Genomic DNA, 13,124 nt, shown 5'->3' with positions numbered 1-13,124 from the left:
GAAAGTCCAGGAAGACTATGTCCACTGCTACCCCTGCATCTAAGGATTTGGTGATCTTGTCGTAGAAGGCCACCAGGTTGGTCTGACAGGATCTGCCTCTAATGAACCTGTGTTGGTTGCCCCTAAGCATAATCTCCCCTTCTGGCCTGTCAAGGACATGTGCCAGAATAATTCTCTCAAAAAGCTTACCCAGGATTGAGGTAAGACTAACTGGCCTATAGTTTTACCGGGTCCTCCTTCCTCCCCTTTTTGAAGATGGGAACCACACTGGCCCTCTTCCAGTCCTCTGGCACCACACCAGAGCACCACGAGTGCTGTGCCAGGGGTCCCGCAATGACCTCAGCTAATTCCCTCAGTACTCTAGAGTGGAGATCATCTGGACCAGCTGACTTGAATACATCCAGTCCCTCCAGAAGTTCCCTAACTAGTTCCTCACTAACCCTTGGCCTAGGTGCACCTCCCCTATGGTCTAAGGGGGGCCCCAGAGTGGGGGCTGACTGTTCTGGTCCCTGCTCAGAAAAATGGAGGTAAAGAAGTCGTTAAATAGGTTAGCTTTGTCTTCTGGTGTGACGACCGAAATTTCCTAGCGTGTCTTGCAGGTGCCCCACGTTACCCGGAACCTTCTTTTTGCTCCCTATGTATTTAAAAAAGGATTTCTTGTTGTCCTTGATCTGGGAAACTAGTCCCAGTTCCACCTCCGCCTTGGCCTTCCTGACTGCCCACCTGCATCCCCGAACAACCGCAGTATAATCCTCCCTGGTGATGGCCCCTCCCTTCAATTGGGTGTGTGCCTCCCTTCTAGCTAGAAGACATTTCCTGAATGCTTTTGGTGAGCCATGGGGGCTTTTGCACCCTCCTGCCCCCTTTGATCTGTGTTGGGATTACTTCCCTTTGAGCTTGAAGGATCGTCTCCTTAAGGAGCAACCACTCTTCTTGGACACCTGGCTAAATCCTCCCCTATTAGGCTAGGAACAGACATTCAAAAAGCCTGGGCCTTAATTGATTTGATGTTTGCAGGTTAATCTAACCTGGCTAGCAGAGATGACCTGAGCAGGGTACAGGGCCCAAGACAAACCAGCCTGTGCAGTGCCCCACCCCCATGTGCCCCAGATAGAAAGAAGCCAGTGACAGATTTGGCAGCCAGGTGGGAAGGTGCCAAGCAACTGGATATGAAGCTGGTGGCGGCAGCGATGCTGAGTCATCACAGCCACTCTGCTCGGCTCTGCAGGGACCCCCAAAGTGCGGGCCCGGGGGTGGTTGACCCAATTCATCCCCTCTATCCCCCCAGAACAGCCTTGCTAGCTAGGCTAAATCAATTTTGTAACTGGACAGACATCCCAGAAATGCAGGCACATGCCTGCAGTGGCTCTGGCTAGAAGCTGGGGGATGCTAAAGCAGTCCTTCCTTCATTCCACAGCATGGAGTCCAGGGAATTGATAACAGTGTTTATCATCCAATTAAGAAAACAACAGAGGGACATTACCAGCTACTTGTTGATTCTGCCTCTTGATTCATCACAGACAGTAGCCAGCATGTGTTCTGCTAATACACAGTGGAGCTGTGTGAAATTTTGGGGGCCATTTCATTTAATTTCAGATTCAGATGTTTCCATCACTGAAACATCCAAATCCAAAACAAAATGCAAGGCTCCAGAACAGCTCTGAAATGAAGCAGACCCATCCAAATAATTTCCAAAACATTTCGGAAATGTTTTGGAAATAATTCTGATGTTTCAGACTGTTTTGGATGTTTGGGGCTGTTTCAGAGGCAGGCTTGCATGAAAAGACAAACTAAGAAGAGGGAGGGAGATGTGGGGGTGGAGGAAGGACTCGCTCTGATATTGACATCTGTAGCTGGCCAGTGACAATGATCTGTTCCTGAGGTTCCTTCCAATCCCAGTGCTCTGGGGGAGGGATGGAGAAGCACCATAAAAGGCTGTTTATGAACTGCTCTCTGCCATTTTGCAGCTGCATCTGTGTCTTTGTAGCAGCAGAAGCAGCAGCAGAAAGCAGCATCTGTAAGTTTGCTGCTTGGTAGTGCCTTCCTACCAAGTTGTAGCCAACTATTTACACTTGCCTACCCTTCCTATTGTTATCCCTTATGACCCTTTCTTCCCCAAAAATCCTGTTATTCGTTGTTCTTCTTTATTTTTCCTCCCCCCAAAAAAGAAAGCAGTGCTTTGCCTGGCAGTGTCTCATCACTGTGCACTGCAGGAAAGTACTACGCATACATTACACACACACATTTTTTTCATATGAAAAATATGACATGAAATGTGCTGGAAAGGCAGGTGCCAGGTCTTCTGGCAGGACAGGCAGAGGGGGCATAAGGAGAACTTTAAGTTCTCCCTCCCCCAAACTTAGATGCACCCTCTTTCCTAACATTAGCAAGACATGAGGCTTCTGGTGCTAGTGGCAGCAAGGAGGTGGAACCAGTGCCTGCACCTGCACCCCCTCCAATAACACCAGCTATATTAATAACCCCCAGCACCACCAGCATGACATGCAGCACCAGCATGACAGTCTCCTCCACCCCATTTCAGTGCCCAGCCTAAGCCTTCCAGTGCCAGAGGAGGAGCTGGAACTGGAATCAGAGAACCTGAGTGCCCTAGCAAAAGAAATTCTAAGGACCAAGGAGGAATCTAAGTTTGTGCTCCACTCCCTTCCAAGTTCCCCTAGATCCAGGTCTCCTTCCCCAGAAGGCAGCTCAGAGGAGGTTGAGGTTGTGGAGGCAAGTGGCTAAGCAGAGTCAGCTCCTACTGTTCTTGTGCCTCTGCCTGCTGACAAGGGGGATCAGGCAGGATTCGCACCTGCACGCCAAAAGTGAGGTGGTAGTTTAGACTGGGATAATTTTGAGCTGGCAGATGATCCCACATACGCTATCTCCCTGTACTGCCAATGTAAGGCAAGCCAGGGCAAGGAGGTGAAACATTTCAGCACCACAGGGATGCTGATGCATCTCAGAAAGCAGCACCCCCTTGCCCTTGCTCCTCCTCAGCCTGGCACCAGTGGGAGCATGCCCAAAAAGAAGTCCCCCTCTTGGTCCAAAGCCCCCATCCCCAAGAAGTAGTGGTAGACCACCCTGGAACAGTGGGGCTAAGGTGGACAGAAAGGGAGGCACATTGCAAAGGTGAGCAAGATCACCCAGACCATTGAGAAGATGCTTGCTCTGGATGGCCAGCCCTTCTCCCTAATTGAATGGCCAGGGTTCAGGTGGCTCATGGCGCTCATGGCCCCATCCTACCAAGTGTCCACATGCACCACCATCAGCAGGATGGTGGTGCCCTCCCTGTATGAGGCATGCAGGGAGTATTTGAGGGAGGAGCCATGCAAGGCAGGTCTGCAGGTGGCCTTGCACTTCACCTCACGCATCTGGAGCAGCCAGGGTAGAGATCATGCCTACCTTCCCCTCACAAGGCACTGGTGCTATCAGTCAGGCCATTGGTGGGCTCTCCTTCAAGCCAAGGTGATGGATAAGTCCCATACAGCAATGGAGATCATGGTGGCCATAAACTGCATGGTGCAGGGGTGGGTCATTGGGCAGGGCAAGGTCACCCATGATTTATGGTCACCGACAACGGGGCCAATATGATCAAAGCAGTCCATGACACCAACTTTGTGGGCATCCACTGTGTGGCAGACAAGTTCCACCTCATAGTCAGAGACCCCTTGGAGGGGGACAGGGCTGCTGGTAATGGTATCATCACAACCAGCCAGCTCATTTCAAAATGAAGGAAGGTGGTGGGCTACTTCTACCAGAGCATCAAGAGGGGCAAGATGCTATGGGACAAACAGGCAAAGTTGAACATCCTGTAGCACAAAATCATTCAGGATGTGGAGACTTGGTGGAACTCCACATACATCATACTGGAAAGGCTGGTGGAGCAATAGAACACCATCCATGAGATGGCCTCAGTCAGGAAGAGTGGGATCAGCAGCCTGCTTAAGAAAACAGAGTGGGATACCATCTCCCAGGTTTTGGTGGTCCTCAAGCCATTCCGTAAGACCACCAAGACCATCAGCACTAGTGATGCCCTCCTTAGCTAGGTGATCCCTATAGTGAGGGAACTTGAGAAACAAATGGAGAAGTTCCAGAGGATTGATGTTTCTAGCTGGGGTAAGCTGCTGTCACCAGAGGTGCAGGCACTGGTGAAGCAACTGATAGAAGGCATCAAGAAATGGATGGATCCATTGCAGTCCAGTACAGTCCACGTGCTGGCAGCCATGTGCAACCCGAAAGTGAAGGGGAGCTTATGCAGCAGCAAAACTCTGGATCACTGGACGGAGGTGCTGGTGAACAGAGTCTGGGAGGCAGAAGGGCACAGAAAGAGAGATGTGGAAGAGGGGGATCCACTTTCCCATGCCAACACTCCCAGCAGCAGCCAGTCTCCTCCATGACAGCTGCTGCCAACGTGGGCCAAGGGCATGACTTTGATGGTTGGGTCCAGAGGCACCAGCCCCAGCCTCGGTCAGGTAGCGTGGAGGCCTCTGTGGCTACCTATCTCAGCAAGGACATGCAGCCACTGGACTGTGATCCCTTGGCCTGTTGGGCAACCCACAGCCAGATGTGGCAGGATCTGGCCACAGTTACCCAGGAACACCTGTCCTGTCCACCAACCAGTGTTCCAAGTGAGAAACTGTTCAGCATAGCTGGGGCTGCACAGCATTGCTGCGCACCTTCTTGGATCCTAGTTTGGTGGACCAGCTGGTGTTCCTCAAGGTGAACCTCCCACTGCTCGGGTTCTCTGAGTGCCACATGCAGATGGAGTGAGTGCTACCCTTCTCTCTCTGTCTGCACCTATTTCCTTTTTTATCTTTTTAAAACCATTTAAAGCCCTGCTCTCAGAGCTAGAGGTGGCACTCACTGCATCACCAGCCAGTAGAGGAAGAACATCTCCCAGTTGAACTCCCATGCCAGGACAAACTTGGAGGTATGGACTGGGACTATGGGGAAGAAGAAGGCCCCAGGTCCTAGGCATGACCTAAAACTGCACCCTACCAGGCTTCGGAGGCCTGGTGGGACTATTGGTGGTATGGCAGCCCCCAAGAAATGGCAGGACCGAGGAACTTCCTTGTGAAAGGCGGGTAAGAGATGCATTATAACCTCCAGCCACCACATGCACACACCGTCCTGGCTAGGGAAAGCCAAGACCTGTAAGATCTTTGAGAGGCCTGAGGCTTGCTGGTTATAGTGGAGTTGTGACGGTCCAGGTAAGCTTAGCTGCCTGGGTTGCCATCTGTGAGGCATGGGCTTTGGGATTTAAAACCCTTCATCAGGCTGAGGAAGCATCTGCAGTTTCTGTGTGTGCTTTTCCTGAATGGAAGGAATAGTAAAGAAGCCAGAGGCTGGCATGCAATGCAGGCAAGAAAGGCAGCCAGTGAAATGTAAATTGAGGTGCCAGGGAGTAAGAGACAGGCTGGGAGGGTGGGGCAGGAGTGGAAGGGGGATAACAGGTAAAAGTGGGGAAGTACCTGCTACTTGGGAAGTCAGATGTCAGGCAAGTTGTAGTGTGTCATAAATCCAATGTCTATATTGAGTCCATGAGTTTTTGAATCTAGGAGGTTTGATGAAGTGAAGTTCACAGGGCCATCTGTGAAAAGTGGTTTTTAAATTCCCTTTGAGGATCAGGACTGAGAGACTGGAGACAGTGGTTTTCTTACGAGAAATGTGCCCACACAGGTAGTTGGGTATTTTTGTCTGTAATAGATTCTGGTGTACAGTTTGTGGGGGTACTGGAGATATGTTGGCAGGTTTTGCATTTCTTGTCATGGCATGGTCTGGATCCATTTGGTGGGGTGGGGTCCTCAGTGTGCAGAGATGGGGAAGCACTGCCTGCTTCCTCATCTCCCCATGCCACTCTCCAGCTGACCAGCGCACAGGATGCCTCAGCATGAGGGCTAGTTAGCCCCTGCTGAGGCACCCTGTGCCCCAGCCAGCCCCTACCCCTCCCTCCTGCAGCTCATGGAGCAGTGGACCAATGTATCCTGCTGCAAAATACACAGGCAGGGGCGTGCACTGCAGCACAAAGTAGTGGCACAAATTTTTGCCACTACTATTTGTGCTGCTGCAAAGGCATACCCCTGGCCACAGAGTAAAAACTGGTTAATCTGTCCTGGGATAACTCATTACTGTGGTCTTACTAGTCAATGCACTGAATCCCTGCCAGAGTCCCGTTGATTTGTACACAAAATGTTTGGCTAATTCATCACTTCCAAATGTACGCATATAGTAAACCACAATGGAATTGCTCTTGATAATTAATTGGCTTGAAAGGTACCGACCTATGCTGTCTACAGCACTGGTCGAGCCAGCTGATGCTGACAAAACATGAGATACTCTTTAGCTTTTTTTTACTTAACAAAGGATAGATGACCAGCTATTCCATTTTGTAGAATTGTATCCTCTGTTATGGTGATAAGTATATAAAAAACCCTTTGACTAAAAATTTACTTCATAATCATGTAATTCTTATAATGCAAGTTCTCAGATGTTTTGTAATAGAGAGAGGTAGTTATCCATGTTAGTTTGAAGTCAAGCAGAAGGCAGGGCAGGCTGATACTGTATACACTAACTGGTTCACAGGCAGAAACTTGTGTAGGCAACATTATCTGACAAAGTAGTCTGTCACTTACGAAAGCTTAGTCTGTTGCCTATGAAAGCTTTTGGCTGTCTAAACCAAAAGCTCTAAGTCTCTAAGGGGAGCCCTGCCCTGCCTTCTTTTTGTAAAAAGAAATTACATATTAAGCATTATACCCATAATCGTTTGCATTTACTGAACCAGAATGCATACAATTAGTACTCAGAATTTTTGTAATATATATTTGCTACATATTTGTTATAAAATATCAAAAATCACATGACACACAAAATTCATCTCATGCAAAGTTGAAAAGGGCTCACTTTTCAATTAGACAGAGGGCAGGGCAGAGTGGCACCTTATAGACTACCTAATTCAGCGAGGCATGAGCTTTCATAAGCAAAAGCATGCTTCATCAAATGTGTCTGCCTAGCGTCAGACTAACACAGCTTACACTTTGCTCTACCGATAATTAGTCACTCATAAATAATGAGCTTCAATACCAATCTTCTTGAAATGACAAATTAACCAGATTTTACTGTATAATCAAGAGCTGCTGCAGACTCATTCCTTCAGTCCTACTTTGAAAATCCAGTATTTGGGATGTAGAGCAACATAAGAATGCGGCAGAAATGCTGCAGGTTAGGACTGAATAGTGTTCATCGAGATTTGCTGAAAAAAATCATAAAGGACTTGCCATCACTATATACTTAGCTAAAAAGGGCACAACTGGGTCTCACTTCCATGAATATTATAGTCACCTTGTATTTTGTATCAGATCATGGTTAAAATTGTTCTAACAATGTAAACAGAACAACAATGGTCAAAAACACAATTACGTCAACTTAGTAGGAATTTTTTGGCCGTTTGATTTGCAGGCTCTTTGGAACCGCTAAGTTAAGTGCTTTAGCAAGACGGCAAACCTTCAAATCTATTAAGAAACATAATTAACTTTAGAAATGTCATGGAGTGGTTGTGTGGTTCTGACCTATAACAAAACAAATGCAAAAAACTTGAGATAAATACAAACTTTACCTTTTCTCTTACTTTTTTTTTGTTTCACACACAGGGACTGGTCTTTTGCCACAGACTTTCCTGTAACCTTTTGATTTTAATTTGTTTTGGCAACTGAGCAGCCAAGCGGCTAGTGCACACCTGCAGCTGACTGTTTGCACCTGTGCCAGTCTTCAAAGCCCCTCTTGCCAGGCTGTCTGGGGACAAATTCCTAAGGCCAGGTCATTGTAGGAAAAAGCAGGATGAGCTAGCCTAGAACATTATTTAAGGCTAAGGGCCATATTTCTGCAGATACCTGCTAATTCTAAGAATCAACTTCTGCGTCCTTTGAGGCAACAAGAACCTAATATTCGAATCCTTTAATGATGACAGGCTTTGACACTTTGCTTCCTTTTATGGATATTTCTACATATTAAAGATCTGTGGAGGCTTTTCATATGACATGGATTTCTTACAAGCGTCCCATTTTTCTCTGTATTGTAAACCATATTATGATTAAGGGGCTATTCAATTCACAATTTTGCAGATTTTGCAGAAAATGCAAAATCCGGGATTGTCCAGGAAATCAACTTAGAAAAATTAATAAAAATAAAATATTGGCTCCCCAGTGGGCACCAGTGATCCTCACTGCAGCAGCCTGGCCCCACAACCTGCCCAGGGTGGGGAAAGGCACCATCTGGCTGCACTGCTCCAAGGGCAGCAGACACGATGCAAGCCACCCACTCATCCCTCCTCCCCGCTGGGGCCTCTTCACCAATCCATGCTGTGGAAGCAGGGCTGACGAAGCAGATATGGGAAATAGCCACAAAATTCTCTTTATTCTGTAAGCAACCCATGAAAATTGCTTAGTGTCACCGTGATATAAGCAGGTCCTTAATTATGACTGTAAAAAAGTACATGCGGGTGCCACCATAACAATGAGGAGATCTTTAAAAACAGCAATCGATTTGCATTAGTTAATTATTCTCATTTATACAGTGTCTTTCATGCTATTAAGAAATCCTGAAGTTCTTTGTGGACTGAGTCTGAGGAAACTTTAAGGAGGTGCATGTTATATTTACATCCCCTTCAGAGTTCCCTGCTAGGGTTGCTACAGATAAATAAGACCCTACAACCAAAAAAAAGATCAAAAGCGGATGAAAGCTGAAAGCACATGTGAGTTATTTAAGGATCTACAATATACCAACAAAGGAGTTCAATTATTTCCCAGTTTGTTAAGCATTGGCTAGGAAGAAAGGAGTAAATATATTGGGTTATACCTGGCTGAATGGTTGCTGACTCTTGTCCCTTCCCATTACATGTTACCATAAAAGATAAGTCAACCTTTCCCAGAGCCAGTAAGCTGTGAGACTATGTTTATAACATGTGCTCTGAGCAGTATATTTACCAGCCACAAAAACAGTAAGAAATGGCTGATGATGATGATTATATCACCCAATAAAAACTAGGAAGGATTCCCTCCCTACTTTAGGCTCATTAAGGAGGTGAATAAGGAAATTACCTCTTCCACCTAGGTATTCAATGATATGAGCATTATCTGGAAACATCATGGTTTCATTAATATCTGTCACAATGTTAGCAATATATTAGAATTGGCCTCCCGCCAATATACCAGGTTCAAATACCCCAAACTCTGGGGAAGACAAGATTCATGTTTTTCAAATCAGGCCCATCCCCCCATGTTATGAATCATAGTTTATCATTGAGGAATTTTCCTGTTCTTCTTTTGGTGTCAGCGATCTAGGATTATTTTTTCACATGACTCATGGCTAATGATGTATTTTTCTCTGTTAAATTACAGAAGGCATAAGTACAATGAAAGTAAGGAAAATGGGTTATTTATGTTACTGTATGACATAAATATTTGGCCAAAAGTGCTTCTCTCGATCAATATTTTAATAAATCAAGGAAGTTTTAATGCCTATATCTTGCTCTCATTACATGCCATTGTCTTTTAAGTGATCTTTTCATAAGCTATCAGTTCCACAAACTCTATACCATCTTTACAACATGAGGGGAAAAATATCCTTTTGATTACACAAACCAAACCCAGAATACTATGAGGTTTTTTTTATTTTCATCCTCCACAATGAACTGCAATTGTTCTGTATTGCAGCAGCAAAGATATCCTGCCCATCAGCAAAATACAGTAAAAGGCCTGACATTTTATCATGTGTATATATTATTTTCTATAATGCCCTTATACTTTGGGGTTCTGGTCCATACCAGCCAATCCTGCTATCCTGGTAATAAGTAATAATGTGCCACAAAACGTTAAAACCAACTGGCCAAGCTATAATTCATATTCATATTACCTGAAGTAACCCGTTATGTCTAGCAAGATTAATATAAGGGCCATGTACAGTGATTGTACTTTTACCAGTATAAGTGATCGGAACCTGTAACAAAACAGTTCAGGACTCAGATTTGGCTTTGGGCTTTTTGAATGTCTGTACCTAGCCAAGAGGTGTATTACTGTTATCTTTAAGTTATAGACATTTGTTTTCTTCTACATAACCAGTTTTTAAGAAACTCCAGAATGAACAATACTGAACCTCTTGCAGCCTAAGGATGCATACAAACATTATTTAGATTGCCCTAGCAAAGCTTAGAGTGAAATTAGGTGGTCAGGTGTATAAGTATTCACAGGGCTTTGGTCAGCCTGAACTGGCACACTTGATCTGAAGGTAATTCTCATCAGAACTAACTCTAGATTGGCGTGGTTTAACCCAGCCTGAAAAATGCTTGCCTGGGTCCCCAGCATAGGCCTGGGGATAAGTAAGCCCAGCTTCTCCTCCACAGCCCCAGAGATGTGCTGTTTTTACCCCAATACTGACCAAGCTATTTTCCACCCCTTCCCCCAACCAGCACACCCCTGGACCAGGCAGCCTTCCCCATGGACCCATCAGCCCTGCCATCCTACCAGCCACTCAGATGTTTTTGGTTCAGGTATTCACAGCTGTTCAAGATCTGGGTGTCTAATTCCCACTGGATCTGTGCATTCAAATCAAGTCATCTAAGCAGCTTCGAATATGTCAATTAAATGTCAATATAAAACAAAGAACTATTTTTGGAGACCCTACAACAGCAAAAACTGTGCTCGCTCAAATACAAGTGAAATGATTAGAAATTTTTGAAAATTCACTCTAAAAATATGTTTGCGCTACTACATAAATAATACTTTAAAAATATCTTTAAGAAAAAGGTGAGAGTCTTTAAAGATCTGGTTAATTCGGTATGTTTCATGTGTAGTACAGTACAGTAAAGCTTGATCTTCTGTGGTGAATTATCAAAGATGACACAGACCTCTCAGATCAGCAAAAATCAAATAAATGCTCATATTCTCAAGAGCCTTTTGTTGTGAAACTGAAAAAAACCCACACTGGCACACAGGTGCAGTTGCTCCATCACTTTCCTGATATCACACAGTTGTGCCTTCAATGATTACAAATATAGTCTCAGGCTTAGTACAAAGAGGAAATCCACATTCTCTAGTCAGGAAAATAAAATGAATCTAACAAAAACAACCAAACCCATATTCAAATGGAACAAAATCAACTACATACCATCCATTCAGATCATTCTGTTTAGATTCCCAGCCTGTGGCATCATATGTATTCTGCCAAGTGTGGCATAAGAAAACATTTAAAAAAAACCTTTTAATTACCTTGAACTTAAATCTTTCTGTGGGAGGGATATGTTGTAGTGGGTGCATTGGACTGAAAATTAAACTACAGGTTTCCCTCACTTTGTGCTGTACATGCATTCCTAGAGAATAGTACATAACTCAAATTCACACAAAGGGAACCCACTTTACAATAGGGATACATTCCAAAACCCTGACTGTACTGACCCCAAGACCCATTTCTACCACTTTTACAAGACAATTTTGGTACTCACCAACAGTACACACAAGCACAGGATAGTGGTGAATGTCTAGTTGGTGTGAAGAGAGGGTAGTGAAGGGTCTTCAGCATCAGACTCCACATCACTGGAGGACCAGGGAGTAGGAGATAAGCTAGCGGGATCCTTAGAAGCCATAATGGGAATGGTAACTACAGAAACACATGTCACAGACAACAAGCAAGGAACACAGATCCATACAGGAGACTACATTTTGATATGCGTCACTCCCACAATGCACCACACAAAGGAGCTGACTGCAGGCTTCCACCACACTGATTGCATATGTGTGAATTTACCTCGCATGTAACAAATTTTTGGTATAAAAAGGGTTAATCAACAAGAGCAAATCCGTACATACAGAACGTACATAAAGCGAGGGAAACCTGTACTGAGTTCTGCAGCTACTAATTTGCTGTGTCTTTAAGCAAGTCTCTTGTCTTTGCCTTTCATTGTGTATAAGTATCCTTAACTGCCTTATCAAGATAATATAAAAAGTCATAGCTGTTCAGGCCAGGATTTTAGAATCTCAGATAAAATAAATGTAAGATAGAAAGTGTGCTCCAGCAGTTCCTGGGACTTAGAAGACCTGGGTTCCGACCTCTGCCACAGGTTTCCTATATGACCTTAGTTAAGCTACTTAGGGTACAGACAGGTATAACAACTGTATTGCTCTCAAAAGATACTGATGCAAACTGTTATGTTGCATCTATTATATCTGCAAGATTCTGTAGCAATACAAGTATTACAGAATTGCTCCAACTTTAACCCTGCTTCATTCAGTGTCAAGGGCAGATCATTTTTAACACTATGGCTAAGTATAGACAGTCAAAAAACCTGAGTCTGAACTGATTCAGTCTTCACAGGTTAGTCTTAAACTGTGTGGATTGAACCAATAAGCAAGTGAATAGACATTCACTTTTGATTCCAAAAATGCATCCACATGTCTGCAGTGGCTCACACCAGAAGCCATAGCATGCCCCCCTGTTTCACTGAAGCAGACAGCTTGGGCCAAGGCTAGCCTGTCCACTCGGCAAGTTGAGGTTTGCAGGGGAGGAACAATGCATCTTGGGATGCTGGAGGGCTGTGTGTTAACTTGAGTCTTGAGTCTGGGACAGAAGTTCAATAAACTGATTTAACTTAAATCAGTTAAGTTTAATATAACAGCCATCCGGATTTATCTTAAACTTGCTTCAGCTGTATGGAAAGTGGGTTATGTGCACTGAAATTCTGTTGTGTTACAGTTTTGAACTGGTTTCTGATCACTTATACTGGTTTACATGTAATTTCTGTCCCTATTCTATAGGTCGGGGGGGCAATTATTTTGGCTGAAGGGCCACTGGAGTTTTGGTGGGCTGTCAAGGGCCACATGGGTAGCCCCACCCTTTGACAGGTGTCCAGCCCCCTGGTCGCCATCTAGGGACTGGAAGCCCTGCCCCTAATCCCTGACATTTGTCACCAGAAGTCCCTCCCCTTGCCCCCAAAAGTACTCTTTTTTGGGGGGTTGCCATCTTGGAACTGAACCCCCCCCACAAATCATATACTAAAAGTCAAACATCTTCTGTGTGTGGGGGGGGACCTAACAGCAGCTTCTGCCCAGTAGTGGCATGTGGGTTGGGGGGGTGGATGG

At 45.1% G+C, this 13,124-nt stretch overlaps 1 long non-coding RNA gene across 1 annotated transcript in view; it reads right to left on the bottom strand.

The window, feature by feature from the left end:
• LOC109311882 overlaps positions 1-11,214 on the bottom strand; it is a 187,199-nt gene extending 175,985 nt beyond the window's left edge. Inside the window, exon 1 of the long non-coding RNA XR_002101645.1 lies at positions 11,158-11,214. This is a non-coding gene — a long non-coding RNA (uncharacterized LOC109311882). The remainder of the gene's footprint in view (positions 1-11,157) is intronic.
• Positions 11,215-13,124: the final 1,910 nt, after the last annotated feature.

The sequence above is a fragment of the Crocodylus porosus genome, unplaced genomic scaffold (genome assembly GCF_001723895.1).
Source record: "Crocodylus porosus isolate Cpor-Errol unplaced genomic scaffold, CroPor_comp1, whole genome shotgun sequence".
Classification (NCBI taxonomy): Eukaryota; Metazoa; Chordata; order Crocodylia; family Crocodylidae; genus Crocodylus; species Crocodylus porosus.
This window is presented reverse-complemented; position numbering and strand designations above follow the sequence as displayed.